The sequence below is a fragment of the Zingiber officinale genome, chromosome 3A, assembly GCF_018446385.1.
Source record: "Zingiber officinale cultivar Zhangliang chromosome 3A, Zo_v1.1, whole genome shotgun sequence".
NCBI lineage: Eukaryota > Viridiplantae > Streptophyta > Magnoliopsida > Zingiberales > Zingiberaceae > Zingiber > Zingiber officinale.
Window position 1 is genome coordinate 55,541,934 of NC_055990.1, and position 24,885 is coordinate 55,566,818.

The following is a 24,885-nucleotide window of genomic DNA, read 5'->3' on the forward strand; positions in this document are numbered from 1 at the left end:
TGTGGCCCATTCAATGTTGCTGCTAGAGGCGGTTATATTTACTGATGATTTTAGTAGATACGGTTATGTGTACTTGATGACACATAAGTCTGAATCCTTTGAAAAGTTCAAAGAATTCAAGAATGAAGTAGAGAACCACTTGGCAAGAGTATACTTGATCAGATCGAGGTGGTGAATACTTAAGCCATGAGTTTCGTGACTACTTAGCTGAGTGTGGGATTTTATCTCAACTCACTCCTCCTGGAACACCACAGTGGAATGGTGTATCCGAACGGAGGAATCGTACCTTATTAGATATGGTACGATCTATGATGAGTCACACAGATCTTCCGACATATCTATGGGGATATGCTCTAGACACGGCAACTTTCATACTCAACCGAGTTCCATCAAAGGCCGTGATAAAGACACCATATAGGATATGGACTGGGAGAGATGCCCAGGTGTCTTTCATGAGGATTTGGGGTGAGGCTTACGTACGACGTCAAGTCTCGGACAAATTAGGACCCAAATCCGACAAGTGCTATTTCATCGGATATCCCAAGGAAACTAAGGGATATTACTTCTACATTCCCAGTCAGCACAAGGTAGTTGTGGCAAAGACTGGGGTCTTTCTAGAAAGGGACTTTGTTTCTAGAAAGACTAGTGGGAGCACGTTCGATCTTGAAGAAGTTCAAGATGCGAACAATAGCACTGATGCCTCGATGGAAATTGAACTGGAACCACAAAGTGTTGTGGATGATGTTGTTCCACAAGGAGTTGAGGAACAACAACCGGTTCATGTAGACATACCTCTTGGGTACGTCGTCACCGAGAGATACTCATTTCTCTTGTCGACCATGATGACATTGTGCTCATAAAGGATGAGCCTACCACCTATCAAGAAGCTGTGATGAGACCAGATTGAGAAATGGCTTGAAGCCATGAGATCCGAAATAGAATCCATGTACACCAACCAAGTATGGACTTTGGTTGATCCACGAAGGGTAAAACCCATTGGGTGTAAGTGGGTCTTTAAGAGAAAGACCCATGGATGGACCTATCTATAAGGGTCGCTTGGTAGCTAAAGGTTTCAAGCGATTCATGGTATTGATTATGATGAAACCTTTTCTCCGATGCGATGTTTAAGTCCATTCGGATCATGCTTGCTATTGCGACCTACCATGACTATGAGATATGGCGGATGGATGTCAAAACCGCGTTTATGGAAACCTACTCGAGGATATGTATATGACACAACGAGGGTTTTGTAGATCCACGAGATACTAGCAGGCAAGTGCATAGGTCCATTTATGGACTAAAGCAAGCTTCTCGGAGCTGGAATCTTCGATTCGATGATGCGATCAAACAGTTTGGTTTCATCAAGAGCGAAGATGAGCCTTGTGTCTACAAGAAGGTTGTAGGGGACATAGTTGTCTTCCTCATATTGTATGTGGATGACATACTACTCATTGGGAAGGACATCCCTATGCTTCAGTCAAGACCGGCTAGGGAGTTGCTTCTCAATGAAGGACTTAGGTGAGGCATCCGCATTCTAGGGATACAGATCTATAGAGATAGATCTAAGAGATTGCTTGGCCTAAGTACATATATTGACAAGGTACTCCTTCGGTTTGCCATGCGAACTCCAAGAAGGGATTTCTGCCGATGTCACACGGCGTGAGTCTTTCAAGACTCAAGGTCCCTCTTCTAGAGAGGAGAGACCGCATGGATCAGATCCCTATGCCTCGGCCATAGGATCGATCATGCACGCCATCTTTGTACTCCGATGTCTCGTATGCTTTAAGCATGACGAGTAGATACGATCCGGTGAAAGTCATGGATAGCGGTCAAGAATATTCTTAAGTACTACGAAGGACTAAAGAATATTTCTTGATATATGGAGGTAATGATGAGCTAACTGTAAAGGGTTACTAGCTTCCAGACCGATCGGGATGATTACCGATCGCATCATGGTTCGTATTTTGCATTAATGGTGGTCGAAGAGTTCGAAGGATACTGATGGTGATTCTACGAGTATATTCTTGCATCGAGGCGGAAGGAGGCGATTTGGATCCAAGTTCATCATCGAACTTGGGGTGGTTCCTAACATCGACCAGTTGAGCTCTATTGTGACAACAATGGAGCTATAACACAGGCGAATCACACCAATGGACCAAGCACATACTACGGCGCTTCCATCATTCGAGAGATTATCGATAGAGGAGATGTGAAGATTTGCAGAGTACCTACAGAGGCTAACATCGCAGATCCCTTGACCAAGGCTTTGGCACGAGGAAGCATGATGGTCACACTAGGTCTTTGGGCCTTAGAGCCTATCTTGATTGGCACTAGTGCTAGTGGGAGATTGTTAGTTAGAGCCCTAGAGCCAATCATTTGATGATTGTATGGACTCATGTATATCATATTCTTGTTTATTGATAAAGGCATTTGTTTGGTTATTGTACTTATTTATATTAGTGCCAAATAGACTAAGTATAATTGCGTCCTTGAGTAGAAGGTTCATACCTATATCAATCGATTAGTTGAATCGATAGTGAGATGATATAGGGAACACTACTCTAAATCATTCCTAGTCGAGTATTAGCATTCAGGGACAATGTTAATACAATAAGACTAGCATGTAGGTCAGCTCGATGACTTGATCTCACAAGTCATGGATATAGAGATATCAAGCTGACACATGGGTATGCATTAGAGAATGTATACTGAATGACCCGCCATGAGAAAGTATCATGGATCGTTATATGAGTGTCATATACTTTCTCATGTGGCTATTAGTATGACTATTAGTCCTTAGACCTGAAGTCACCATGGATCCCTACATAAGGAGTTATGTACTTTAGTTTCGTCAAACGTCACCCGTAAATGGGTGGATTATAAAGGCGATTACTGGGTATATAACGAGAGGGATGTGAGTGATGTAGATGGAATCTATCCCTCCCATATGACGGGAGCGACATCGGTATTCTTGATAGAGTGAGACCACTAAGTGCATGGCCATGCCCAAATGAGTCAACATTAGATGTTGAGCTCATTTGATCGAGTGAGTCTACTTGGAATTCAAGATTTAGATTGATTAGAGGATGACACGGTCTATGCCTCACATTGATCAATCTAGATGTCTAGGATAGAAGGACACTTGTCATTATTTTGTGAGGAGTCACAATTAGTAGTCACAAGGTGATGTTGGATCTCAGCATTCTTGTAACTTGGGTAGTAATAATGTGTTGCTAGATACCGCTCATTACTTATGCTCCTAAATGGGTTTAGGGCATTGCCAACGTTACAAGAACCTATAGGGTCACACACTTAGGACAATTAGGTGGAGATTAGGTTCATATGATGAACCTAGAGGATTAGATTCATTTGATGAATCAAATTGGATTAAGAGTAATCCTAATTGGGCTAACTTGAGTTCGACTCAAGTTGATTCATGTGTTAAATGAGTCTAATTTAGATTTTGACTCATTGAATCAATTTAATTTAATGAATTAGATTCATTATATTAAGTTGGCTCGAATCAAATGGTTGGATTAGATCCACCATGGTAGAGATTGAGTCAAGTTTGACTTGACTTGAGAAGAAAGACCAAAGGTCAATTTTGACTTGACCTTTTTGCCACCTCATTGGTGAGTTGGCATTAGGTGGACCAATAATGATGTTCCACATCATCATGGGTGCCACCTCATGGAAGTAACAAAGCCACTCTCTTAATGGTTTCATATTAATTGCAATTAATGCAATTAATGTGATTTTATGGTTTCATATTAATTGCAATTAATGCAATTAATGTGAATTTTGAAATGTGGCCGGCCACTTGGTTTTTGGGTGAAGAAATTCATTTTTCATTCACTTGTGTGCATCTTCCTCCTTCTCCCTCTCAAGCTCTCCCTCTCCCTCTCCTCCCTTGGCCGAACCACATAGGTGCTAGCACACCTTGGTTTTTGGTCATCTCCATCTAGTGTGTCCGTGTGGATACTTCTAGAGGACCGACGCTTGACGGTCTTGAGATCCGGCATCATTTGGACGAGCGGGAACGCGAAGGGCATCGCATCAAGGGTAAACACTTTTTCCTCATAGATCTAAGTAGTAGATCAGTTTTTGAACTCGTACAAGAAATAGTTTTTCGAATTTTTATACGAATCTTTGCACGGATCTACGGCTTTGGGTCCTTCGGGGTTTCCGCGACGCGAAAAAGCGGTTTTCGCGGCTCGAAGAACCCAACAGATTCCTCTCCTCTAGCCGACACGACGCTGACCCCCAATCCGCATGCATCCGAGCCCTAGCGCCGCTTTCGTCGCCACAGCCTACTCCGTCACGGCTTCCTCTGCCCTAGCCCACCGAAGTGAGGGAGGAGCCGATCGATTTTCACCTCTTCTTGCTTCGCTCGGTCGCCACAGCCGACCGCCACCGTGCGCCTCTGACTACTGTCGCCGGCCACCAGGTCCGCCCCACCACAGATCAGCTCCCCTATGCCCTAGCACCGACCCTTCTTCTCCTCTTCCGAGCGCCGGCAGCCGACCAAGTTCCTCTGCCCTAGATCTTCCAAGCCCTCCAATTCGTGCCCTAGTTCTTTACTATCGAGCCTTTTCCTCTTCGTGAGTTGCTGTCGCACCCCTGCACAGTGTCGATGAGTATTGGTCTTTCCGATCCGAGGTGCCACCTCTACACGAGTTGGGCTTCATCTAGGGGCAAAGGTTCGTGCCCTAGTTTGTTCTTCCCTGTGGTCTTATCCATGTTGGTACCGTGCTCTAGTTATGATTTATCTGGGATTGTTGCTAATTTAGGGATATTGATTTGGTGGACAGCAGCTTGATCAGGCCAGAGAAGTTGATTCCAGCAGCAAGAACGACTATGGAACTTTAGGTAAGGGTAGGGATATGATGTATATATTGAATTAGGGCTAAATCGGGTAAGATGCTATGATTGATTACGATTATTGCAAGTCCTAATTCGAATGAATTAGTTAGAATCGATTGAGGAGTTAAATGATCTAATTAGGGTTTATAATTGGATTTGGATTTATGTTAGCTTCTCGAGGATTAGATTTAGCTAATTTATTTATAAGTAATTAGCTAAATCTGGATATCATGTACTACAGGACTGTGACGCGAGACGGGTATCTCGGCGTCAGATTTGGATCAAATACGATCCTTTCTATTGGAGACGGGTACCTTGACTTATTTTTGATAATGTCATGTTGATATGTTTAGTAGGTTATAACCTTTAGTAATGATTATGTTTGTCTTTGCTTCGGTTGGTCACTACCCGATACCTGTTACATGCTTATTTCGTTTACTTATTATGCACTTCATGTTAGTACCTACCTGATTATACATGCTTATAGGGGTAGTGACACAACCATGTGTTTATTATGTTCAGGATCTAGGTTTTTATACCTTATCTGATTTGTGTACCTTTGATTTGGTTCATTGTCCTATGGTACACATTTTATATATATATAGATATTGCTATGCTGTTCAGGATTTTGTCATGCTTAGTGTCATGCATCATTCGCATGATTGCATGTTGTGCGATAGTCTGCTCCATTATTGTTGAGCACATCGCCAGTTACATGGATCTGCATACACCACCACTCATGAGTTAGTGGTATATCAGACAAGTGTGTGGCAGTTCTGCTGTTAGGCTCCCTTGGTCCGGTGACTCAGCGTGGTAGCCGGCAAACAGTTCTGCTATGTTTGGCTCCGCTGGATTAGTGTAGCAGCGTGGTAGCCGGCAGACAGTTGGACTTTGTTTGGCTCCGTTGGTCCGCTCATGGGTAGTGTGACGCAGCGTGGTAGCCGGCAGAGATTCCTCCCCGTCATTGTGTACCGGGAGATGAGAGCATTGAACTCCCCCATTTATGATTTAGGGTAGGAGGATAGGTGTACTCTGACAGCATCCCATCCACTCGGTCACTCATCAGGAGCAGTGACGTCAGAGTGCACGGTTGTCACAGTCCTACCCACTCGATCTCACCATTGTGTGTGAGATGGTTGACTGGCGTCAGGGGTGACCATGTCATTGGCATCATATGCATTTACTGATTGTGTTTGTTGCATTTATATGCTGCATTTGGATGGATGCATATGTTTGACATGCATACAGGATTTATAACACTCTCGGTCTAACGACCTGACTATTCTGATAGGAGGCCCTGGTGAGTACAGTTCTCTTTAGCCCTTTTCTATTGCATCTTCCAGCTTTTGTTCAGGTAACTGTACTCCATAGTTATTACCATTTGTTATAGTTTACTATACATGTCAACTAGGTATCTGCTGAGTTGCTGAACTCACCCCTGTGGACACTATCTTTTTCAGGTACCAGGTTGTTTATGGAGTCGCTTGGAGTATCCTGTCTGCCAGTCCCCACGTCACATTAGAAGACTAGTCTCCGCATTTTGTTTATTTTTATCTTGGTATATGATATGTGTGTATTTGGCTTTGTGTTCCAGTTTTGTTTCTGGTGTGTTGTGTTGTTGTGTGGTGTAAGCATAGCCGGCTAGCAGTCTTGTATTTTGGGTTGTATTTGGTTTTCTATCATTTTCCGTTATGTTTGGTTTTTGGTACAACCGAGTGGGCTGTTAGATTTACATATAATTGCGTAGTTGTGTTTTTATTGTATCAGCCGAGTAGGCTGCATATAAACTGCGTGGTTGTATGGATATTCCAGCCGTCTGTGGCTGAGGTATATTGTGCATGTAGAAAGGATTCAGATTGTCACCCGTACAGGGGAGATGTTGTCGGAATTTCCTCTGGTAGAGACTCCTCTGGGCGTGACAATTTAATGCGCTCATTTGGCTACCAGGATTCATAAACTCTAGTACTTATCCTGGAGTTCTGGAGTTTGAATCCTGGGGAAGGCAAAAAATCCACTGGCTAAGGGTGAGACCTAGTGAGTAACGGCACGACCGAGAGTTATCGGATGACTACATAAAGGGTCACCAGTTGGGCCGCCATTGTGGCCGCCCAAGGGACCATCAGGGGCCGCTAGTTGGGTCGCTAGTGTAGCCGCTTAAGGGGTCGAGGGGTCATGATGTTACAATATTTGCAAATTATTAGAGAACAATTGGAGTTGCAAGCTCTGGATTCATGGCAGGCTCAAGCTGTAGTGCAGGAAAAGAAGGAAAGAAGCTAGGGGGTTGGTATGAATTAGTGGAATCTTGTGGGCTAACGCGCCAAATGCATCATACATTGTGGGGTAGGAGTGGAGTCTTTAAATCATATAACATCTTTGTGGTAGTGTCTTGTTTAGTTTTCTTTCATTTCCAATATCGTTCCATGTTGATTGTTTGGGAATGAGCCCAGTTCTTTTGAGGTGCGGCAAGGAGTGAGTAAGAGAGTTCTGATTGAAACTATCCAAACATAACTTAACATTATTGATTTCAAATTCAACTTATCTGTTCTTAGAGGTTTAGACTTGGATCGCAAATGATACTTAACATTATTAATCCAAATTTACCCATGTTATAAATTTGATTAAATATTTATTTCAGAAATCGGCTTCCAGGTTAAACATGGTGAGACACTAGGTCTTCTTGGGTATGAGATCATCCACCACTTCTTAGACAAAGTCTTTCAACGAAATTTAATATTTAATCTCCTTACAGTAACCCTAGGTTTAACCATTAAGAACAATCGAATCACAAGATCGAAAAACAAAAGAAACACAAAATCGAATCATAAATCCGAAACTTAAAATCGTTAGCCTCTTGTGTTTGATATTTCAAGATCTAAACAAAAGAATGAACTAGTTATGATGCGGAAACTAATAACTAGTTATACCTTTTGTAGCTTATAAACCTCTTGATCTTCTGTTGTATTTCTCTTCTTATCTCGGACGTCGTGTGGGCGACTATCTACCAAGATGAGAATCCACCCAAGCCTCTTTCTTCTCCTTGCAAGTTTCGGCCACCAACAATCTCCTAGAGATGAACTTCGGCCACCAACCAAGCTCCAAGGGATGCTAAGAAACAATGCCTCCTATCTCTCCTTCTTCCTCTCACAAGATCCGGCCACCAACAACTCTTATAGATGAGATGCTGCCGGCCACCAAGGAAGAAGAATAGGGGAAGAAGAGGGCCGACCACCACCAAGGAAGAGAGGAGACGAATAATAGATGTGTTATCTCATGAGGTAACCCCTCTCTCTCTTTTATAATCCTTGGTCATGACAAATAAGGAAAGTTTTAAACATAATTAAAACTTCCTTATTTTCCTTGCCAATGACTAAAAAGGAAAATTTAATTAAAACTTCCTTTTAATCTTTCAATGGCTGGCCACATCATGAGCACTAAACAAGGCAAATTTTAAACATAAAATTAAAGCTTCTTTATTTGTTTTCGAAAATTTTTAAAATAAAAATTTCTCTTTTAAATTCCCTTCATGGTTGGTTATAAAAGGAAACTTTTATAAATTAAAATCTCTCTTTTAAAACATGTGGATGATTACAATTAAGGAAAGTTTTCTCCAAAAATTAAAATCTTCCTTTTAACTACAAATAAAGAAAGATATCAAATCCTTCTCTTAATCCTTTGTAGAAACTATAAAAGGAAAGATTTAATTTTTAAAACTCTCTTTTAAAATTATAGCTTCCACATAAGGAAAGATTTTAAAAATAAACTCCCTTTTATTTTCTATATGGTCGGCCACCTAAGCTTAAGCTCCAAGTTAGGTCGACCACATCTTAATCCCATCCAAGGCTTGGTTTGGCTGGCCCTTGCTTGGGCTCAAAGCTTGGCTTGGCCGGCCACCTAAGGATGGGTAAGAAGGTGGACTTTAGGTGATATAAGACTTTATAATTAAAAGGTTACGATAGGGACCGAGAGGAGGAATTGGTTTTGGTCTCCCAATGAACTTGAGCTTCCCGTGTTCGCCCCGAACACCCAACTCGAGTTCATCAATAATAACTCATACCACTAAAGAGTTATTATTGAACTACCGCACCAATCCCATATTACTATATGAGTTCCTTCTTATCATGAGTGTGTTAATCTCTCTGTGTTTAAGATATCGAATGTCCACTAATTAAATGAGTTACTGACAACTCAATTAATATCTAACTTCAAGAGTAATACCACTCAACCTCATTGTTATGTCGGACTAAGTCCACCTGCAGGGTTTACATAACAATTCTTATAAGCTCCTCAAGGGGACATCATCAACCTAGATTACTAGAATACAGTTTCCTTCTATAACCAACAACACACCATATAAATAATATTATTTTCCAACCTATCGACCCTTTTGATTTAATGAGCTAAATCTCACCTCATTGATAAGTCAAAGAAATAGATACTAAGTATACGTGCTTGTTGTTATATCGGGATTAAGAGTACACACTTCCATAATAGCTGAGGTTCTGTTCTTTTATGCAGTCAGTATAAAAAGAATAACCTCAAATGGTCCTGCTCAATACACTCATAGTGTACTAGTGTAATTTTATAGTCTAGATAAACTAATACCAAATTACACTACAACGACTCCAATGGTTTGTCCATTCCATCTTGGTTGTGAGCTACTATTTATAATTTATAAGGATTTGATAACATGATCTCCTGTGTGTCTCCTCACACCATGCTATCTACAATATAAATTAAATGGACAATTACACTTAGCATAAATGTAGACATTTGGCCAATGTGATTCTTATTTCTAAATAAATGTTTATACAAAAAACTAGACTTTTAGTATATATTTCAACACATTCAATTAGATAAACTTTTATCCACGCAACAATGGTCAATTAACGACTCTGCCGCGTTTGGAGGCACCTTCGACACTATTCATCTAAGGCACCCTCAAGCACACTGAAGGAGCCTTCCGTACTGTATATAGCAGCTTTGCTGCTAAAGCTCAAGCCACCTTCAAAGCCATTGGAGGCGCCTCAAGCACTGTTCATCTGAGTAGTCTTTTCTCCGTGCTCACTTGAGTGATGCTCCGACTGTTTGGAATTGAGCTCACCCAAACCCAACTCCAGCCTTCTCCTAGAGCAGACTTCCTCTAGGCTTCTCGTCCCTCGAATGTCACACATATCCTTCTCATCCATCGGTGTACTCTTCTGTAACACCTTGTCTCTCGCCATAGAGTCCGTCGACTCGCTCCCCGTGCCATCCTTCTTGCTAACTACGTCTTCTACTCAACTTCTTGTGCTTCAAAGTTCCTGCACATTTAGACACATGACATCAAAAACAAACAAGACCTAACTTAACTCAGTTTACCACATCAAAACTACCACGGAGTACTTACAACTAGGACTTCTACCACCTAGCTTTATTCATTAGGGCCTAGCTTCACTCACTCACCAGAACTTCCACCACCTATCTTCACTCACTATAGTTTGACTTCACTCACCAAGACTTCAATCACCTAGCTTTACTCACTAGGACCTGACTTTACTTACTAGAACTTTTCCTTATCTAATCTCCAATTAGGACTAGTCACTTAGTAGACTTCTCATCTGCTGAACCTTCGGTTAGGATTTACCCTTGCTAGTCATTTAGTTATGATTAGACTTCTCTCTTTCAAATATCAAGTCCTATTTGGATTAATCCTCAGTTAACCTGACCAGACTTAGGTACATTGTCAAATATTGAAATCCTGGAGGCTAATTGTACCAACACTTTTTTCTATCATTCTCACTTGCTTCACCGACAAACAAAACTATAGTGTTGGTTTCAGAACACCAACACCACTATGGTGTTAGTCTTCAGAAACTAGTACCATAGTGTGATAAGAAACAACACTATGGTGTTGGTTTATGAAGATCAGCACAACTATGGTATTGATCTTCAGACATCAACACGTAGTTGGCATGTGACCATAATTTGGTCTATGTGTCTTAGGACTAATATTGGATACACCATATATACCTTCTATATACTAACATCTCCCATTTCATTATAAGTTTTCAGAAATCCAAGTCTCCTGATTCCATTAACGAATTTTGATCAAAACTCATTGTTGATGGATTTAGAAAGCTCTAATCTGGCTCATTCCAACTCATGTAAGTTTCTGTAGTGCTCAAGAATCCAAATGTGCCCTCTGTTATCTTAAAAATAATTTCCAATATCGCTCAAAAGGTTTAGAAAGTTTCAGACATTGTGTTAATTGGTATGAGCCTATAACTTCATGTAGGAGACTCAGGACTAGGATTTCTCACCAAAATATCCCTTCTATATACTCTATAATTCTATCTCATTACAAGTTTTCGGAAATCCAAGTTCCCTAGGTTTATGAATTGGTTTCGGTCAAAATCCATTGATGGACTTAGGGAGCTCTGATTTAGCTTATTCCAATTTATGTAGGTTTCTAATTGCCCAAGAATCTAAATATGCCTTCCATGATCATCGTAAATGATTCTCAACATTGCTCAAAAGATTTAGAAAGTTTTAGACTTTGTGCCAATTGACATGAGCCTATAACTTCATGTAAGAGATTTAGGACTAGGATTTCTCACCATATATCCCTTCTATATACTCCACACTTTTATCTCATTATAAAATTTTAGAAATTTGAGTCCCCTAGGTCTATCAATGAATTTAGTCAAAACTCATTGATAGACTTAGAGAGTTTTGATCGGACTTATTCTAAATCCTATGAGTTTATTAGGTCAACCTGAGTCCATATAAGTTATCGTTTACTCTTCTAATCCTTTTCAACAGTGCTCAAAATGATTCAAAACCTTCATAACATTGTGGTACTAGTATCTAAATCCTATGGTGTTGGTGTTTGAAAATTAGCATCATGGTGTGTGATCAGAATCGTGACATCGATTTTCAAAAATCAGCACCATAACGAATGATATTGTATTTAAGTTAGGGTATTGATTTTTAAAAATCAACACCAAAATATTTTTTATTTTATTTTAATTAATAAAATTAGTTCATGTTATTCATTTTAATTTTTTTATAATTAGATATTAAAAAATAGAAAAATGTTTTTATTATTTTATTAGCCTTCAAAAAAATAAATAAATTTAGAGTATAATAGAATTTTCAAGTAAAAGTTGTCTAAATCTGACGTATGATAATTAATTTGGCTATATCAAGGTAAAAACAAAATGATAAATTTATTTAGTTATATTAATTATCTTTGAAGTGATCGGTTTGACTTCATATAAATTTTTTATCGATCATCAGGGTAAATCAGAAAACCTGTGCAGCGGTCGGTCGAGAAATCTAATATCTTTTGATTGCGCCCCCTATTTAGCAAAATTTTTTTTGTAAATACGTCATATCTGAGGATCAAGCTATGAATACCTGAGTGATAACTTAGATACCTTATCGCGATACCATGACCTCAAGGACGACCTAAGGTAAAAAATAGATATGGTAGCTAAATGAGATATGATAAGTAAATGAGAGAACGAGAAGAGAATAAAAATGATACATACGCAAATGAAAAGGGAAAGATCGATTGTGACACGCAAGAGAGAAGACATGAGAAAAGAAACATAATATATGTTAAAATTGAAATCAGGGTAACCTTTTGAAAATTTTAAGGTTTTAACGTACCTTTAAGTAAAATCAAATTTAAACTGCGTCCTTTAAAAAATTATCTTTTAAATTCTCTAAGTGCAGCATTTAATTTGGGACATTGAGATGACGTTTGATTTATGGGTTTGGAAATAAAGGAATGAATTCATTCCCAAATCTTGTATTTGGTTAATGGAAATGGAATCAAAATTTTGGAATGAAATCTAAAAATTTAGGTATGGATGAAACTCACCCCCTCCTTTGGGTTTTAATGGAATAGGATTGTGAATTAAGTTTTAGACAAAAATACCCTTAGTATATTTGTTTATTTTTTTTTTATTTCACACACTCTCTCTCATCATATTTTCTCTCTCCTTATTTTATCATCACATTTTCTCTCTCAAGATATTTTCGCTCTCTTCATTCTCTCTCTAAATTCTCTCTCATCATATACTCTTTCTCCTTATTTTCTCTCTCTTCATTCTCTTCTATCACACTTTCTCTCTTATTACACACTTTCTACTTATTTTTTCATCATACTTTCTCTCTCATCATACTTTATCTCTCCTCAATCTCTCTCAGCATACTCTCTCTCCTCATTTTCTCTCATCACACTTTCTCTCTCTTTATTCTCTCTCATCACACTCTCTCTCTTTATTTTCTCTAATCACACTTTCTCTCTTATCATATTTTCTCTCTCCTAGTCTCGCATTTTCTCTCATCACACTTTTTCTCTCTTCATTTTTTCCATCATTCTTTCTCTCTCAATCCACTTTCTCTCTCATCATACTTTCTCTCTCCTCACTTTTTCATTTTCTCTTATAATACTCTCTCTCTCTTCATTTTTTCCATCACTCTTTCTCTTTCAGCATATTTTCTCTCTCCTCAATCTCTCATTTTCTTTCATCATACTTTCTCTTTCTTCATTTTTTCCCATCACTATTTCTCTCTCATCATACTTTCTCTCTCCTCACTCTTTCATTTTCTCTCATTATACTTTCTCTCTTTTCATTTTTTCCCATCACTCTCTCTCTCATCACACTTTCTCTCTCATCATATTTTTTCTCTTCTCAATCTCTCCTATCATACACTCTCTCCTCATTTTCTCTGATCATACTTTCTCTCTCTTCATTTTTTTCCAACATATTTTCTCTCTCATCACACTTTCTCTCTCATCATTTTCTTTCATCATATGTTTCTCTCACATTCAACTTTCTCTCCCATCTAATTTTTTTTCTTATTTTCCTGTAAGGGTAAAAAAAAAAATTTAGGTTCATTCCGATTGAAAATATTTAACTAACCAAACATCATTTTTAAGAATAATATTCAAGTTCATATCTATTTCCATTACATAATACTATGATATTCATTATCATTCCGATTCTTAGGAGAAAATCAAACACCCTTGATTGATGGATCGGAAAAAGATAAAAAGAATAAATATTCTAAAAGCGATTTGAATATTTTGAAACTTAGCTATAAACTTGAGATAATATTCTAATCTACGCACGATTTAGAAAACATATTTTATTCTCCTCAACTTGAACATATGGAAATTAAAATTGATTCTCAACTCTGTGCAACTGTCCAAGCGGCGAGAACGGGCCCGTCGCATCATGTCGACATACCTAGTGGCAACCAGTATATTGACCCCGTGGATCATCCCCGATTTGTCACCCGTCATGTTGAACCGTCGATAGGTACACGTGGAGACTCGATTTTCAAACTCAGGCCGTCCGATCAAGCTGGCACGCAAACGATTATACAACCAGAACCTCCCAGACCTGATATGACGACATTCTCCTGACATCCTGTTCCATAAGTATGTCCTTTCTTCTTTCCTCCTTTTGCTCGTCGTCGCGCTTCTGATTCGATACGCAGTTTAAAAGGAAAAGCATCCGCCAACGCGACGTTCTTCTTCTGATCCCCAATGGCGCTTTTCGAGGTATGGATCGAACCGATTCCAATTTTAGTTGTTTCTTTTTCTTAGAGGATCGAAATTGATGTAAGGAAATGTTTTCCGGCAATTTGTTTTGGATACAGGATTTTGATTCTTTGCTCTACATCAGTAGATTCCGTGACCAATTGACATCGCTTTCAGGTATGATCGTCCCCTTCTTATTCGTTTCCTAAAGTTTGGATCTTTTGCCCTAAATTGACTGATTCTGTTGTGAGAGGAAGAGAGGGTGTCGGCGTCGATGCGTCCAGAGGCCCACCGTTGAGGAAGTTGAGGCTTGCCGGGACAACGAGGCGGCGCTTTGGCTGAAGCTGGTGGCGATCGCGGCGATCCTGATCGCGGGAGGCGTCGGGGTGGCCATACCGCTAGTGGGTCGGAAACGGCGGCTGATGCGGACCGACGGGGGGCTCTTCGTGTGCGCGAAAGCTTTTGCCGCTGGCGTGATACTTGCTACGGGATTCGTGCACATGCTGCACGCAGCTGAGTCGTCGTTGAGTAACCCCTGCCTTCCGGAATCCCCCTGGCGGATCTTCCCCTTCTCTGGCTTCGTGGCGATGCTGGCCGCGCTCGCGACACTCGTGGCCGACTTCGTCGGGACCCAGTTCTACGAGCGCAAACACCGCTCGGAGACCACATCGGGGGACGAGCACGAGAGAGACATCGTCGTCGTCCCGTCTCCCTCGACAGAGCATCAGCCGAGGAGCGCGAAGGACGCAATGCACATCGTCGGGATGCGCGCCCACGCGGCAGCCCACAGCCACAGCCACAAACACGTGAAGGGAGCGTGCGACAGCCACGGTTTCCTCCCCGTCCGCTCTCACGCCCACGGCCATGAGGACAGCGAGGCTTCTTCCTCTCACGTACGGCACGTGGTGGTCTCCCAGGTAACCTTACCGATCACAAACAATTGTAGCATGATTAGTACGACAATTGCGAGATTATTGATTAACCTTACGAAATGGTTTTGCCGGAAGATTCTGGAGCTGGGAATTTTGTCGCATTCGGTGATCATTGGGCTCTCGTTGGGCGTGTCGCAGAGCCCATGCACCATAAAACCCCTCGTCGTAGCCCTCTCTTTCCACCAGTTCTTCGAAGGCTTCGCGTTGGGCGGGTGCATCGCCCAGGTACTGAGCAACCGAGTGGACTAGTTGATGCATCTCTGTAGCCAGCTAGCGCTTGTGATCAATTAACGATCTTCATCTCCAGGCACAGTTTAAGAACGCGGCGGCCACCATGATGGCGTGCTTCTTCGCCATCACGACGCCGGCGGGGATCGGGGTGGGAGCGACCGTGGCGTCGTGGTACGACGGCAACAGCCCGAGGGCGCTGGTGGTTGAAGGGTTGCTGGATTCGATGTCTGCGGGGATTTTGATCTACATGGCATTGGTGGACTTGATTGCTGCGGACTTCCTGAGTCAGACGATGAGGTGCAACGTGCGGCTTCAGGTGGTGTGCTACCTCGCGCTCTTCCTCGGCGCCGGAGCCATGTCGGCGGTCGCTATTTGGGCTTGAAAAGAACGTAGTGGCACAGCATGACATCTCTCCAGTTTCCATCCGCGAACTTTTTATCTTCGACGTCCGACGAAGTGCCAAATTTGTACTTGTTTGTATGAGTAAAAACATAACGATCAACATCAGGAAGCATTCTCATTGTGAGAAAAATATAAATTTTAGTGATGGATTGTTAAATACTGTGAATTAATGTTTTTCTATATTATTAATCGTTCAATAAGAAAATAACTATTAGGGGGGAGGTTTAGTATTTGCCACATCTCATCTTCCTTCTCGTGCTTTGCTAGAAGCCTTCTTTCTTGTGTGTCGTAGGGGACATATCAATATCATGTATTGAATTTGTGATATTTAATTGATTAATGAGGAACAGGTGGGAGTATCATCTATGTAATTTTCTCCTAAGTTTTTTGGATGTTCAAACTTCTGCATCTTCTGTCTAGATCTGATCATGATTCATAATCGACGATTTGGAATCGTCGGTTCCAGGTAGGTCGACCCTTAACTTTAATCGTCCAAGACGGTTATGGTTCACGATTTGAAACCACCGGTTCATGATTCGATTCACAGTTCGTCACAGTTCATCACGGTTTAAGATTATTATGTTGATGCAATATTCTTAAGTCAAGACTGACTTGGTTGATTAAGTTTGAGTTGGCTCAAGTTTGAGTCTTGATGTTTGAGTTTTGATGTTTGACAATACATGGAAATTATAGATGCAATCGTCTGATTGGGAAGATTATTGATATAATTTTCCTTTGGTCAAGGACTAATCAATTAGATGTGAAGAAGAGTCAGTAGATTAAACGTTGACTGGGATGTCCTAACTAGAGGTTAGGCAAGGGAAAATCTTGGTAAGTGAAACCAGGTGAAACTGGGATACCCTAACTAGAAGTTAGGCAAGGGAAAATATTGGTGAGTGAAACCAGGTGAAAGATCTAGTGAGTGAAGTTAGCCAGTTGGAAAATCTTGGTGAGTGAATCTAGGTGAAAGACCTAGTGAGTGAAGTAAGACAGGTGAAAGTCCCGGTGAGGGAAGTCGAGCAGTGGAAAAATCTTGGTGAGTGAAGCCATGTGAAAACCCTAGTGAGTGAAGCTAGGTGAAAGTCCTGTGAGTGAAGCCATGAAGATGGAAAGTCTTGATGAGTGAAGTCAGGCAGATGGAAAGACCTGGTGAGTGAAGCCAAGCACGTGGAGATCCAGGTGGGTCAAGGTATTGGTTGCTACTCGGAATATCGTACTGGTTCCCCTGTACAAAAATTTTGTACAAGTCCTGAACCTTTCCTAACAACCTATTGTGTTCTTTAGAAATTAGATTTGGAATCGCAAACAGAACTTAATATTATTGATTTCAAATTCAACTTATCTGTTCTTAGAGGTTTAGACTTGGATCACAAACGATACTTAACATTATTAATCCAAATCCACCTATATTACAAATTTGATTAAATATTTATTTCAGAGATCAGCTTCTAGATTAAACATGGCGAAACACTAGGTCTTCTTGGGTATGGGATCATCCACCACTTCCTAGATAAAGTCTTTTAACAAAATTTAATATTTAATCTCCTTATAGTAACCCTAGGTTTAACCATTAAGAACAATCGAATCACAAGATCGAAAAATAAAAGAAACACAAAATCAAAACGTAAATTCGATAGCCTAGAATCATTAGCCTCTTGTGTTTGGTATTTCAAGATTTAAACAAAAGAATAAACTAGTTATGATGCGGAAACTAATAACTAGTTATACCTTTTGTAGCTTATAGACCTCACGATCTTCTATCGTATTCCTCTTCTTATCTCGGACGGCGTGTGGGCGACGATCTACCGAGACGAGAATCCACCCAAACCTCCTTCTTCTCCTTGCAAGTTTCGGCCACCAACTATTCTTCAAGGAAAGCTTTCCTTCTCTTCTTCTTCTCCATAAGCAACCGGCCACCAAGATGAAACAAACCCTCTAAGTGCCACCGACCTCAACAAAAGAAGAAGAGAGAAAGAAGAGAGGAGAGGGCTGGCCACCAAGGAATTAGAAGAGAGGAATAATAGATGTGTTGTTAGGTGAGGCACCTCTACCCTCTCTTTTATATTCCTTGGTCTTGGCAAATAAGGAAAGTTTTAAACATAATTAAAACTTCCTTATTTTCCTTGCCAATAAAAGGAAAATTTAATTAAAAATTTTCTTTTATTCTTTTAATGGCCGACCCCTACATGTCCTCCAAATAAGGAAAGTTTTAAACACAAAATTAAAACTTCCTAATTTATTTCCGAAAATTTTTAAAATAAAATTTTTCTATTAAAAAATTCCATTCATGGTTGGTTATAAAAGGAAACTTTTATAAATTAAAATCTCTCTGTGGATGATTACAACAAAAAAAATTTTCTCCAAAATTAAAATCTTACTTTTAACTATAAATAAGGAAAGATATCAAACCTTTCTCTTAATCCTTTGTAAAAACTATAAAAGAAAATATTTAATTTTAAAACTCTCTTTAAATCATGGCTTCCATATAAGGAAAGATTTAAAAAAAAATAAAATCCCTTTTATTTTAATTGTGGCCGGCCACCACTTGTTCCCATCTAACCTTGGTTTCACCGGCCCTAGCTTGGGCTCCAAGCTAGGCTTGGCCGACCACCTTAAGGTGGGTAAGAAATTGGGTTTGGGTGGGTATAAGAATTTATAAATAAGAGACTACGATAGGACCGAGAGGAGGAATTGATTTTGGTCTCCCGATGAACTTGAGCTTCCCGTGTTCGCCCCAAACACCCAACTCGAGTTCATCAATAATAACTCATTTCACTAAAGAGTTATTATTGAACTACCGCACCAATCCCATATTACTATATGAGCTCCTTCTTATCATGAGTACGTTTGTCACACCCCGAGAGTATGGTTGTCCGATGAAAATCGGACAACACCTCTCCTATAGTAGTAACATATGCAACTAATATACATAGCCAGCAGATAAACAAATGCAAAACACAGGCAACACAGCTGGAATAAACCACAACCACGCAGATAATATGCAGCCCACATGGCTGGAAACTCAAACACAGCGGAAAGCATATAACAAATACAAAATACCAAAAAGAACTCACCGCGGGCCATCCCAGCTTGACTCCTCGACAAAGCAAAACAATCACAATGTAACGTCAAGTCCACAAACAGGTTATTACAATACCAAGGTCATATATTCAACTCACAACCAAAACGATAAACAAAAGCAAAAATCCGTCCTCAGAAGCGACGTGGGACCAGCAGTCGGGATCCTCCTCAAGTGTACTAGCATCAACTACCGGCTACCTGGTGGAATTACCAGTGTATAAGGTGGTGAGTATAAAGACTCAGCGAGTAAAGAATAGATAGTGCATGAGTAACATAAATAGCCAGGAATACAACAGGATACAGTCTTGGGAAGATAAATAGCAGATACTACTATATAAAAAATGTATATAAATCTATACCTGATACCATATCCTAGGCTAGTAGTGTAGGGTCAGAGGTAACATAAACTGCTACAGTATTGCTCTATACTTCCAAGATCACAGGTAAGGTATAATGACAAGGTAATAAGTGTCCAAGCATATATAACAGACATGTGATAACAGAACTACATAAGTAAGCATATAACAGCATAAGCAAATATAATTGAAAATAGCGTATGCACGGATGTCACTCCCGCCCACACCTCAAGTACCATGACTCCAGTATGGACGAGAGGCCGGGTCAATGACAGACTGTACACCACTCCAGCTATCACTACTCTCGATTGGTCGAGGGGACAGTTGCATCGTAGCTGAATAGCCACGTCTACGACGGGGGTCCTTGCTGCCCCCGACTCCAGCTATCACTACCCAATGAGTGTGCAAGTGGGGGCACGACAAGGCATGCGACAGGCTCCATGCTACCACTACCCATGAGTGGCCGAGCTTGCGGCCCAGGCCAACGACCGTCTCAACCACAAGGGAGCCAAGGTCGTCGGCAATGCATGCAATGACATGATGCGAATAAAACAACAGTCATCATATATATATAACAGAAATCAGGTATGCTACATGAAGCCGCATGCTTAATACGAAGCATAAATAAACAGTAGTCCAAATAGGTAACATGGTGTCTAGTATCTGCTAATTATCAAGGATAACAATGAGAGACTATATAGATATGAATTTGAGCATCTCCAAGATTGAGTGGACAAGGTATCAAGCACAAGAAGTAATATGAGTGGAGTCAAGATAAACCTCTACTCAAAACCATAAATAACTCATGCACTAAGGTCGATAACTAAAGAAACAAGTCAAGAAGTACTCACCTAAAATGTAGGCTGAATCCAATGTCAACTTCGTCCCGACTTCCGCCTCGATCAATGTCCTGCGTCAAGGTATCCATTTTAACTATATACATACAAAACTAAATAACTAAGCCAATACTCAAAACAGGCCTTCTAATCCAGGTTCATTCATTCTCTAAATAAACCCCAATTCCTAGCAAGAAATTATAGTACAAGCTACAAAAGGTATCTAAATTCCAGAATCTTACCATAGTACAAAACCGTTTCTGTTAGCCCTCTGCCCGAACGTGAAATCATCGGCAAGTTGCTCGCTGGTAAAGTCTACTGCCACAGATCACCCAACCGAGCTTCTACAAGGCTACAAAAATTGAAATCACACAATCCAGCTCACAATACCACCTGAATCCTACACCTAGGGCAACAGATTTAACATCTGGAGCAGTAGAGACCTTACCTAACGCTTCCCGGATGAAGAACAACTGCTGGGAGTTGTGGCCGAGCCCCTCTCCGTGAGTCACTGCCAGAAACCAAACCATAGTCAGACCAACCTCTCATCTTGGCCACCAATCGCAGATTTCATAGCCACCAAAACCTAAATTGAACAATCCTCACCTTCAATACCTCAGCGACAGCTTCCACCACCAACGGTGAGGCGAAATCTGACGAACTTAGCTCAGCACTAGAGGTCGGGAAGGCGAGACCTCCGCCTGGAGTGCACTCCCTCTACCAAAATTGACCTGGGGACCCGGCGATTCAACTCCAGTGATGCCGGAGCCCAAACCTCCTTACCCAACCAAGAATCCCTTGTACGAAGCAGCGTTTCGAAGTGAGACTCTACAGATCGGACCTCCGATGAGTAGTGGAGGTAATCAGAAACTCGTCCCACGACCCAACGTCGACAATCGGGTACGAGCGTGAGCCAGAGCTACGTCCGTCGGTGAAAAATCGGGGTAGTGGTGAAGGGTTAATGCGGTCGGAGGAAGAAGGCACGAAGAGAAAAGGGGAGGCGGCGTTTTTGGGGCATCGGTAGGCTACTGTAGCTTCTTATAAGAAGTAGGGTTTGGGTTAGGTTGAGTTCTCACTATCCCTTAATTAACCCTCCTCTAATGGTGATTTCCCATTACCATCTTAAGCTTAACAATTTATCCCCTTAAACACTGTCATACAACCTCCAAATGACTCCAGAAAAAAATATCTAAAATTCCCATAAATTACAGTAGGTTATTCTCCTATAATCATTTATTATTTATTTTTTCGTATCTCACAGTATTAGTTTCCATGTGTTTAAGATATATAATATACACTAATTAAATGAGTTACTGACAACTCACTTAATTAATATCTAGCTCCAAGAGTAGTACCACTCAACTTCATTGTCATGCCGGACTAAGTCCACCTGCAGGGTTTACATGACAATCTTTATGAGCTCCTCAAGGGGACATCATCAACCTAGATTACTAGGACACAGTTTCATTCTATAATCAACAACACACCATATAAATAATATCATTTCCCAACTTATCGGGCCTATTAATTTAACGAACTAAATCACACCCTTTGATAAATTAAAGAAATAAATATTAAGTATATGCGCTTGTTATTATATCATGATTAAGAGTACACTGGTCCCCTCGGGGCGGTGCGATGGTTAAGACATGAGGTGTTGCCACATGAGGTCTTGGGGTCGAAACTCGGCGTGACCGAACATAACCTCCCCCATGTCTTAGCCATTTGCACTAATGGCTAGTAGCCACCCGTGATTTGCCTCCTCCGTGTTGGCCTAGGGACGGGTTGGCGGGGGCGTTGGGGCGAGCGAATCGCCTTTTGCCACATGATTAAGAGTACACACTTCCATAATAATAGAGGTATTGTTCTTTTATATAGTCAGTATAAAAAAAACTACCTCAAATGATCCTGCTCAATACACTCAGAGTGTATTAGTGTAATTTTATAGTCAAGATAAACTAATACCAAATTATACTACGACTATTCCAATAGTTTGTTCCTATCCATCTTAGTCGTGAGCTACTATTATAATTTTTAAGGAACTGATAATATGATCTTCTGTGTGTGACACCACACACAATGTTATCTACAATATAAATTAATTGAACAACTATACTTAGCATATAAATGTAGACATTTAACCAATATGATTCTTTATTTTAAAAATAAATATTTACAAAAGCTAGGCTTTTAGTATACACTCTAACACAAGGTTGACCGGACACCTGGTGTTGGGATGCCCAAGTAGGTCAAAGGATTGACCGGATACTTGGCACGAGGAAATTCAAATGGGTCAAGGGTGACCGGATATCTGGTGGAAGTCCAACTAGGTCATGGAGGATCGGACACTTGGCATGAGAAGAAAAGTCCAAGTGGGTCAAAGGGTTGATCGGACACTTGGTGAAGGAGTCCTAGTAGGTCAAGGTTGACCGGATGCTAGGCACGAGCAGTCTGAATAGGTTACGGTTGACTGGATGTTGGGTCTGGGGCACCTTAGACTTGACTTGGGTAAGCTAGGGTTGGTCAATTTGATCAAGTGATCAAATTGGATCGAGCCCAATCGATCAGCTTGGCACAGTGCTGTGACAAACAATGTAAAATACCGGAAAAAATGATAATTATTAATAAGGGAATTTTTTGAAATTTTTAGAAATTTTTCGGGAATTTTTCGGAGCTCGTATGGACGAGTTCGCGGGGATAAAAACGGGGTCCAGAAAAGCCTTTTTAGGCGACCCATTTTAACGAGGAAAAGTTTTCTTTTCCTTTATATTTTCTTTTCTTTATTTTCTTTTCTTATTTTTCTTTTCCTCCGGTTTCTCTCGACGCCGACCCGAGCTCTCTCCTTCTCTCGCGCCCGACGCCGGCCCTAACCGCCGGCCGACGGTTCCTCCTCCCCGAGAGCACAAAACCCTCGGCCACCTGTTTTCCTGCTTCCTCCTCGTCTCCCTCGCGCGCACACCCTGTTTTCCTCGCTTGCCCTAGCAAGCTGAACACGCCGGCCGCAACTCACAGTGCCGGCCAAATTCTTCTCCTCGTCGACATTCGAGTCGTCGCCGGTGCCCTAGCCTCCAGCCGCGTGCCCTAGGCGACACCTTCTCCTCTTCCGAGCACCGGCAGCCGACCAAGTTTCTTTGCCTAGCCGACATCGCCACTGCCGGCACCGGTTTCTCAGTATCGGCAGCCGTCGCTGTGCCCTAGCACCGCCGCCGACACATCTCCTCCTCTTGCCTCCGGCCACAGACTGAGCAGTGCCGACTATCACTGGAGACTGCTTGCTTCCGTGCCCTAACATTTTGCCTTGCTGCCCTCTTTGTGCCCTGGTACTGTACTACCGAGCCAACAAGGTGAGTGGGTCGTATTTGGAACATTTGGTTGCATGCTTGATTTCCTTCTGATCTGGTCCGCAGGTGTGGGGTTTCTTGGATCTGGCAGTCGTTGATTTCAACAAATTCCAGCAGTTTCTTGTTCTTGAACAAGGCTGTGATTTGAGGTACGACATAGGGAGTTGATGCATGATGTAGAGGATTGTTAGATTTGGTAAATACATTGAGTTAGGTTGGAATTGGATTATTATGATGATGAATATGAAATAGTTTGATTAGGATCTTATCCTATTGGTCGTTGAGATTTTATTTAGCTATTCGTTGAGTTCTAGATAAATAAATGTACGTATATTGGTGACACAGGATTTTGACGCGAGACGAGTATCTCGGAGTCGGAATTGGACCTTTCTATTTTCGGAGGCGGGTACTTTTGACTTATTGTCTTTGATATGCTTAGTAATGAAATTAACAATTTGCATTAATTGTGTTCTCTTATCTGTTTCGGTTAATCACTACCCAAATCTTGGTACATGCTTGATTGATTGATTGATTTGCATCCCATGTATACTTTATTTGTTTATACATGCTTATAGGGGGTAGTGATATACCATGCTTCACCATGTTCAGGACCTAGGTTTTTGTACCTTCTGTGTACCTTTGTTCGATATGATTCGTTGACCTAGGGTGCACTTTTCTATATATATGGATTAGGTCAGGATGTTTATATGGTTATTGCCATGCATCATTTGCATGATTGCATGCTGTGCGATAGTCCGCTCCATTATTGTTGAGCACATCGCCAGTTACATGGATCTGCACACACCACCACTCATGGGTTAGTGGTCGATTCAGGCAGAGTGTGTTGCAGCAGGGACTCTGTTAGGCACCGTTGGTCCGCTCATGGGTAGTGTGACACAACGTGTTATCCGACAGGGATTCCTCCCCGTCATCGTGTACCGGGAGTTGAGAGCATTGCGCTCCCCCATCTATGATTTGGGGTAGGAGGATAGGTGTACTCCGACAGCATCCCGTCCACTCGGTCACTCATCAGGAGTAGTGACGATAGATTGCACGGTTGTCACAGCCCTGCCCACTCGGCCTCACTTTTGTATGAGATGATCGACTGGCGTCAGGGGTGACCAGGACGCATCATTGGCATCATATGCATGATGCATTTATTGTTTGTGTTTGTGTTTGCTGCATTTATATGCTGCATATTATTTGGATACTTATGTTTGACATGCATACAGGATTTATCCCTCGGACTGTTTGACCTTATACTCAGACTGGTTAGTACATTCTCCTGTTTATTTCAGATGCATT

General features: G+C 41.2%; 1 pseudogene; it reads left to right on the plus strand.

Moving 5' to 3' along the window:
- Nucleotides 1-14,292: 14,292 nt before the first annotated feature.
- On the plus strand, nucleotides 14,293-16,196 carry LOC122051911 (annotated as a pseudogene).
- The last annotated feature ends 8,689 nt before the right edge of the window (nucleotides 16,197-24,885 follow it).